Source organism: Mustela putorius, unplaced genomic scaffold (assembly GCF_011764305.1).
Source record: "Mustela putorius furo isolate JIRA1106 unplaced genomic scaffold, ASM1176430v1.1 tig00000145_pilon_pilon_pilon, whole genome shotgun sequence".
In the NCBI taxonomy this organism is placed as follows: domain Eukaryota; kingdom Metazoa; phylum Chordata; class Mammalia; order Carnivora; family Mustelidae; genus Mustela; species Mustela putorius.
The window spans coordinates 2,556,505-2,564,766 of record NW_025421294.1 but is presented as its reverse complement, the minus strand read 5'-3'; the positions used below and the strand labels follow the sequence as shown (position 1 = coordinate 2,564,766).

Sequence of the window (8,262 nt, the reverse complement as noted above, 5' to 3'; positions counted from 1 at the left end):
GTGTGAAGTGTGAAGTGTCTGCCTTGGGCTCCGGTCATGATCCCAGGGTCCTGGGATCGAGTCCGCATTGGGCCCTTCCTTGGTGGGCAGCCTGCTTCTGCCTCTCCCACTCCCCTTGCTTGTGTTCCCTCTCTTGCCGTGTCTCTCTCTGTCAAATAAATAAATAAAAATCTTAAAAAGCAAAACAAAACCCTTCTTTGTCTATAGGTTTTCTATCTAGATTACGTGGGAGGGTGAGGGGGTAAGGTCAGGCTGGGGGCACAACTTTCAAACTGAGGCAAACATTTTCAGGCATTTTCCTAAACCAGTAGTGAAATACCACTCTGAAAGGAATTCTACCCTTCTCCTGAACCATCGATTCAACCTCCAGGGAGCCCTTTAAAAATGATTGTCCCCCTATTTTACGAATTGCTATATCACTAAATAGTCCCCTAAAATATTTTTAAGTAGTGGCATATAATTCAGTCCCACAGATGTAACACTTTGAAAACACAACGTCCTGTTGTTGGGTATTTTATTTTGTTTTCTTTACTATTGTTGCCAATATTTTGCTATTATAAATAAGGCTAAAAAATAGAGTTCTCTCCATATATATTTATGCATCTATAATTGTTTCCTTATTATAAATACATTGATGTAAAATCATTATAAAAATCATTATATAAAAATTATACATTTGAAACATATAATTCTGCAGTTTCTTGTATTTTAAATAACTTGCCAGAAGCTTTACAAATGCATAAAAGGCCTCTGTTGCTGTACCCTTAGCTACTCAGTGATTATTTTTAAAAGTTTATGGCATTAGAATTATTAAAGATTATCATAAAAATAATTGAATTACCAGATAGGTAATGGTCATAAATAGCCTATCTATTGCTTGAGGTTAAAGAAATATGAAAAATTAAAATTTGACAAAAGGAGTTTCTTAAGGCTTTCATGAATAAATCATTCCAAGTTCACTCCTTGCTGTTGATACCTGTGGCTGACATCAGCCTCAAGGTGACTATGATTTGACATATTTTATAGAGTTGGGTAGAATGGTCCAAAACTTTTAAAAATAAAGGCGTTAAAAGGGTTTATTATCAAACAAGCTTCAGTTTAGCTAGTAGTCTAACCCATTGACATTAATGCAAGATTATTTTGAAGGACACTGAGTCAACACTGCAAATATATACAGGCATATACTGTATTTTTTTTAAAGATTTTATTTATTTATTTGTGGCTACATTGAGACACAGGTTATGCTTCCATCACAGCAAGTTTATTGCTGTGGTGACAATGAGGCCTGTAACATTTTCTCTTATGTTCATGGAGTAGAGTGGAAGAAATAAGACTTCAGCATTAGAAACAGTTAAGGAATGATTTTAGATCTGTTTGCCAAAATAGCAGTCAGTGCACTTCTACAATTTGACTTCTAGGGCCCTGAAGTAAAGACATTGGATCCCAAAGATTACAGGTGGGGAGTTCTTAAAGTAAGTCCGTATTCAAATGGAGATGCAAGAAACCCAGCTGAAAGAACTCTGGAGTGACAGTGACAACTGTGGATTGATCAAGTTCTTTTTAAAAGGGCTGTTTTGAAGATTATGATTCTAACTTTGGAGGAACTATGGTGATGAGCAGTGACTGGCCGTGGAAGGAATCACATGTAAAAACTCCTTAAATAAAAATTTATTGGCTTTAAAAAAAAAAAAGAAAAAAAGATTTTATTTATTTATTTGACAGACAGAGATCACAAGTAGGCAGAGAGGCAGACAGAGAGAGAGAGGGAAGCAGGCTCCCCGCTGAGCAGAGAGGACCCTGGGACTATGACCTGAGCTCAAGGCAGAGGCTTTAACCCACTGAGCCACCCAGGCACCCTGCATATACTGTCACTTTTGTGACAGCCACTGTATGGCTGGTCAAATCATGATTTTTAAAGTGTTTTTTAATCTCATAATAATTGTATGAATATTTTCATTTAAAGACATTAAATGTTACAGACAGGAGAATTTCACTTCCAGAAATTACAAAGTAACATGTATCAGACCAATCTTATACTTAAGCCTGATCTTTCTTAGCAAATTTCAAGTATACAATAAAGGCTATTTGTTAAAATTGACTACTTGCTAGGCTGTAATGCAAATCTCAACAAATCTGAAAGGACTAAAAAGACTACAGATGACATTCTCTGGCCTTTAGAGGAATTAAGCTAGAAAACAATGACAAAAATATCACTAATGAAGTATCTAACATTTGAAAATTAAACAATAAACTTCTATTTCATTGATCTTAATAAGAAATCACCATGGAAATTAGAAAATGTTTTGAACTAAATGATAGTGGGAACATACCTCATATCAATACTCTTGGGTCAAGTTATAGTGTGTTTTGGCTAGTTTTTGCTGTGTAACAAATCATTCCAAAATTTAGTGACTTAAAGACAAACATTTTATTTATGTCAAGATTCAGTGGGTTGGCTCAGTGGTTCTTCTGTTCTGGCTCAACTGACATTGTTGGGCTGCCTTATATCTATGATCAGACAGAGGCTGGGAAAGATGGAAGATCTAGAATGACCTTGCTCACATTATTTGGCCATTGGTAGGCTTTCAGCCAGGATGCCTCAGTTCTTTTCCATGGGGCCTCAAGCAAACTAGCCTGCTCTCATTCTCATGGTATTCTCAAGTTTCCAAGCACAACAAGAAAGACAAACTCAAATGTTAAAAGCTTTCCAAGTCTCTGTTTGTTTTATATTTGCTAACATCTCTTGACTAAAGCAAGTCACATGGCCAAACCTAGACTCAAGGGTGGAGATACATCTTGATGGAAAAAACTGCTAAATTATATTACAATAGGTCATGCTGACAGCAATAGGAAAAAAAAATTGTGGTAGTTTTTGCAATCTATCACATAGTTTAGGTAGTGCTCAGAAAAAGGCAAATTCTATCTTTAAATACATTAGCAAAGACAAAAATTTGGGTTTTTAACTCAAGAAGCTAGACAAACACCAGCAAACTAAACCCAAAGAAAATAGAAAGCAGGCAATTATAAAAAGTAAAAATCAATAATACAGAAAACAAACATGCAACAGGGAAATTCAACAAAGCCAATGTTTGTTCTTTAAAAATATTGATAAAATTGATCGACTCTGTTTAGCAAGAAAAATGAGAGGAAACACATCAATAAAAAGAGTAAAATAGGGAACATCAGTACAGATTGTGCAGATGTTACAAAGATGAAAATATCTGTGAAGTGTTTGCCAATACATTTGAAAACTTGGATAAGTGGAAATATTCATTGAAAAATACAACATTAAAATGGACACCACAAGAAATAGAAAGTCCTATATTTATTAAAGAAACTATGTTTGTATTCAAAGATATGGAAAAGTCTAGATTCACATGGCTTCCACAGTGAATTCTTCCAAATATCTAAGGAATAGTACCAATCACACATAAACATTTCCAAACAATAGCAAAATAGCTGACGATTCCCACCTAGTTTTATGAGACCACCAAATCCTCATTCCCAAAATTCAGGAGAATACTACAGGGAAAAACTAATGTGCTCTTGTAAGTTTGAAAAAATTAGAAAATTAATCAATAAAATTAGCCACATTAATGGACTAAAGGAGAAAAATCATGTGATTATATAGTTAGCTACAAAACAGAATTTGATAAAATTTAATATCCAATCATGATAAAAAAATTTTCTTGGCAAACCAAGAATAGAGGGACTTCTTAACTTTAAAGTATGTATTTTTAAAAGCTACATAAAACTTCATATATAATAGTACAATTACTTTTTAAAAAGCCTTCCTGAGATCAGGAATGAGGCAAAGATGACCATTTTTACTAGGTACATTTAATGCTGTACTTGAGGTTTCAGCCAGTGCAATAATTTAAGGGGGAGAAAAAGATGTAAAAATTGGAAAGGACAAGATAAAACTGTCATTTTTCACAATGACATAATTGTGTGTATAGAAAATTCAAAGGATAAAATATTAAAATAAATAAGTAAATCTCACAAGTTCCCTGGATACAAGATCAACATTAAGAAAACTCAAATATATTTCTGTATCTTAGGAAGATACAACTGGGAAATGAAAATTTTAAAATTCTACAAGTGAAAATAGAATTAAAAACTTCAAATATCTAGGAACAAATCAAATTTTAAAAATGTGTAAGACAATAGCAGAGAAAACTACAAAACATTACTGAAAGAAATAAAAGAATATCTAAGCAAATGGAAAGATATGTCAGTTCAGGATTAAACCACTGCATATACTAAAACTGTTGATTTCCCCTGAATTAATCTTTACAGTCAATAAAATCGCAATCAAAATCCCAGAAGACCATCTTGTAGAAACTGACACATAAATTCTAAAAATTTAGAATGGAAACACAACGGTCCAAGAAGAGCAAAAGACAAACTTAAAAATATCAAGTTAGAGGATTTAAGCTAGTAAATATCAAGGTATTACAAAGCAAGTTATCTAAAAACCAAACAAGCAAAATATAAAAACCCGTGTGGTATTGACACAAGGATAGAAAAATGCACGATGGAACAGAGTCGAAAAATCCACTTATACACACTTGACAATCATTTTCACAATAAAGGTACACAGTACCGCAGTAAGGGGAGGGAGGGCTTTTTTCAATAAGTGATACTTGGTTAATTATGCAATTCCACACAGAAAAAAAAAAAATCCACACAGCAAGTGATGAGCCTTGATCTCTACTGTTCACAAAATTCCACCCTAGATGGATTGTAGATCTAAATGTGAAAAGTAAAATAATAAAGCTTTTAGAAGGTAACCTGAGAAAAATCTTCATGACCTTGCCAGTAGAAAACGGAAACACCTCCTTTACTTATATATCTGGCTTGGATGTGTCGGATATTTCTGATCTGCTCTGTATAGTCTTCTGCATTTTTCTTGCTCACTCTGTGCTCTTTTCTTAACTTGTTATTTATCTGATGTTCCCTTATTTCTCTATCTTATTTCTCACATAGTTTAGCACTCACATTGGAGAGTGCTCTCAGTTTTTCTCACGTGTGTTGGTTTTGCCAATTTTCTCACGACAGAGCTCATCATTTTTTACTCCTTATTCTCAGGAGTGCCCAATGAGTGCCAAAAACATAATAGGCCCTCATGAAACAACTGAGAACTTCAGGGGGTCCCAAATCTCTCTGAACCCCTGCTCTGCTCTCTGCCCTTCCAATGACACTGTGTGAATCCCTCTCTTCATCTTAATGCTCAGAAATCTGACCTTAGTGTCACCTAAAAGCAAAGCACTATACCGGGCATCATAGGTCCTTGTTGTGTACGTCTCATCTTATGTTCTAAAAGAGTTGATGATCTCATAGTTGAGAGAGGTGACAACATAATTATTTTTTATTTCAGGCATGTATGGGTTAAGCGTCATGGCTCCGGTCATGCTCTAAGTTTAGAGATGAACGATGCTTTCGGCCAAGGCTCACTAGGAAGGGCATTTTGACTAAGTGGCATCTGAGATAGGTCTTGAAGATTATAATAGGGCCTTCCAGGCAGAGCGAAAACCTAATGAGCATTTGTTGAACTGAGGCAGTAGGTTTGCTGCATAACTGTCTGAACAGATTTCTCCCAGATTGACTTTCCATAACCAGGGAAGAGAGCTCGCTGTTCCTGGAAGAACAGAATAGATGGAGTGATTGCTTCTGCGCGGATGCTACAGCTTTTAAATCTGAGCTGTCAAAGGATTATGTTAGCAGGATCTCCTATCTTCTGTACACATAAGATGTCTTTTTTCTGCTTGTCCCTTCCAGCTCAGGGGAAGAAGCTCTACTGCAACACACCAGTTTGGGGGCCATTCATGAACTCTTCTACTGCCTTCGTGAAACGAAATAAAGAAGCTGTATCATGTTTTTAAAGGAGTTGAAAGAGGAGGTTAGAACAACAGGAAGTCCAGATGAGATTTAAGATTTCTGTCAGAGATTAGAGGAAATTTAAGAACAGAAGAGAGGGCCCTGATGCCTTAGTGTTCATGAAATGGAGTTCCTGAGATATAGACTCAAATGCCCCCGGGGAGCTCGGAGGTGAAAGAAGTAGGCGGGTGGGTAGATCCGTAAAAATAGCAACAGCACTGAAGGGATGAGAAATGGCAACCAGCATCTGGGTTGTAGTAAGGCGAATTCTCAGACCCTCCCCCACCTACCGAATCAAACACTTGCGTGTGGCCCAGCCATCTCTAGATGGTTCTGATGGGTAGGAACGTCTGAGCAGTCCTGCCATAAGAAAGAGTTACAGGGTAAGCTCCCACTCCAAGTGCAGGACAGACTTTTCCCAGCTGTATTTGATTTTGCTTTGTAGGACATGGAACCTCTGTTTCCAGACCTTCCAATTTGGTAAAGAGGAGTCCTACCTCTGAATTTTTAATGGGATGTCTCCTGATTTTTTAAGTATTGGCTATGAGTAAACAAGCAAACAAAAACTCTGCGGTGACTAAACATAACCATGGGCGACATTCTCCCATGATCTACTAGTCTGCAATCTCTAGCACAGTGACTGAAAGCACAAGCTTTAGATTTGGACAGTTGTACTTTCAAACTCTCACCCTTATTTCCGGTTTCGTAGGTCCTTGTGAAGGTGCAGTGAGGTAATATGTACAAAGCACTTATTCAAACGCTTGGCACATAACAAGTACTAAATGAATGACACTTTTGTATTCTGTTTAAGCACGGGAGAGGCTGGGGTTGCTGGGTAAAGGAAGACACTGAACGGGGCAAGCAGGGAACTTGTCGGCTTCCCTAGGCTGAGTATCCAGAGGATGTGGCAGTCTTGTCCAGGGGCCTCGCTGTACTAATGGTAGGAAGGGCATAGATGGTTTGATGGGTTTGCCCTAGTAATAGAGGATTCCCACAATTCCCTGTGTCATTCTGGACCACTTGCTCACCTATGACCAGAACCTAGCCTGGGCTTGGAGTAGAAAATCTGGCAAGTCTTGAATTCCTGGGAGCCTACATAAGCAGGCTATGTTGAAAGCAAAATGTTAAGAACAACCCAGTAACCTGTGGCAGAAGCTCAGAACCACTCTTGGACCAGTACCTCTGAGGGTGTGGGGAAATGGGAAGTGGAAAAAAGATAAAAAATGGTGTGACCTGGAGGCTAGGTTGGCACCCAGGGCTGATGCTAGGTGGGGCAGATACCAGGTCTGTGGGCAGCCACGATTAACTCCAGGCTCCGTATCTGGAGGGACTGAGGCAGCTGATATACTTCCTGTCTTAATCTAGACCAGCTCAGCTCCCAGGCATGAATGAGCCTGTAGGTGGACGGCATTTGAGACTCTTGTGAGTGCCTGGGAAGCTTGACAGATAGCGTGGGCAATGAAATATCATTTCTTTAGGAAGTGAGAATCCATAGTACCAATGAAACGAGTCAACTTGGGGTCAAGGTGTAGAAAGCACTGAATTAAGACACAAGGGACAAAGAAGACTATCATACTCATCTTGGCCAGAGATGACAGAATCTCAGCACTTAGACCACAATTCCCCTCAACTATACTCAGTACAGAGATCTTTAATTGATTAAAATACTATATTCCCTTCTGCTGATGGCAGACAAAGCATCAGCATCTTCTCAGAACCCTGCTCCATCTGGACGGTGACTCCAATGGATGGAAACTGGCATATATAGTCCTTGGCTCAGGTGCCAATTGCTTCAGTGTGATGACAATGAGGGTGAAGTAGGAGAGGTGGTGGTTATCCAGAAAATGTTGTAAAACATAATCAATAGGAGTCAGTGCCTGCAGTTTTGATTGCGGGGAGGGGCCAGGCATGAAGAAAGTCAGGCCAAAGAGCCTAGGGAAGGTTTCAAGCCTTAAGAGTGGGAGAATGTTTGGTACCATGAAGAAAAGTACCTTCTCTCAAAACAATTATATATTAATTAATTAATATGATTAAATATATTAGCAACCACCCTTCAAGGAATTCAGAAAAATGAGCAGGTGCAGAAAAGATGACGAATCACCTACGGAGATCTGGGCAGAATAAGGCGGTGGAGGTGTCCATCATATTAACATGTTGGGCTCTTCTCAAGCACACAGGGCCCTTTAACTTGGTATCTTGGTGTGTGATGCTTTGGAAAGATGCAGACAATGTGTTGGCTACTCTGTCCCTGAGAAGTTCAGGAGGTAATGAGGTGTAGGAACACCCACACATGACTACTAAGGACATGTATAACCCAAAGAAGTTAAACAGAAACCACACACGCATATTTAGGGAGGAGGTGGATGATGGAATAATGAAGTA

General features: G+C 38.2%; 1 non-coding gene across 1 annotated transcript; it reads left to right on the top strand.

Annotated features, from left to right (window-relative positions):
* Positions 1–1,162: 1,162 nt before the first annotated feature.
* Positions 1,163–1,296, top strand: LOC123390845. Its single transcript, XR_006605451.1, has one exon. It is a non-coding gene; the product is annotated as a small nucleolar RNA SNORA1 (small nucleolar RNA).
* The last annotated feature ends 6,966 nt before the right edge of the window (positions 1,297–8,262 follow it).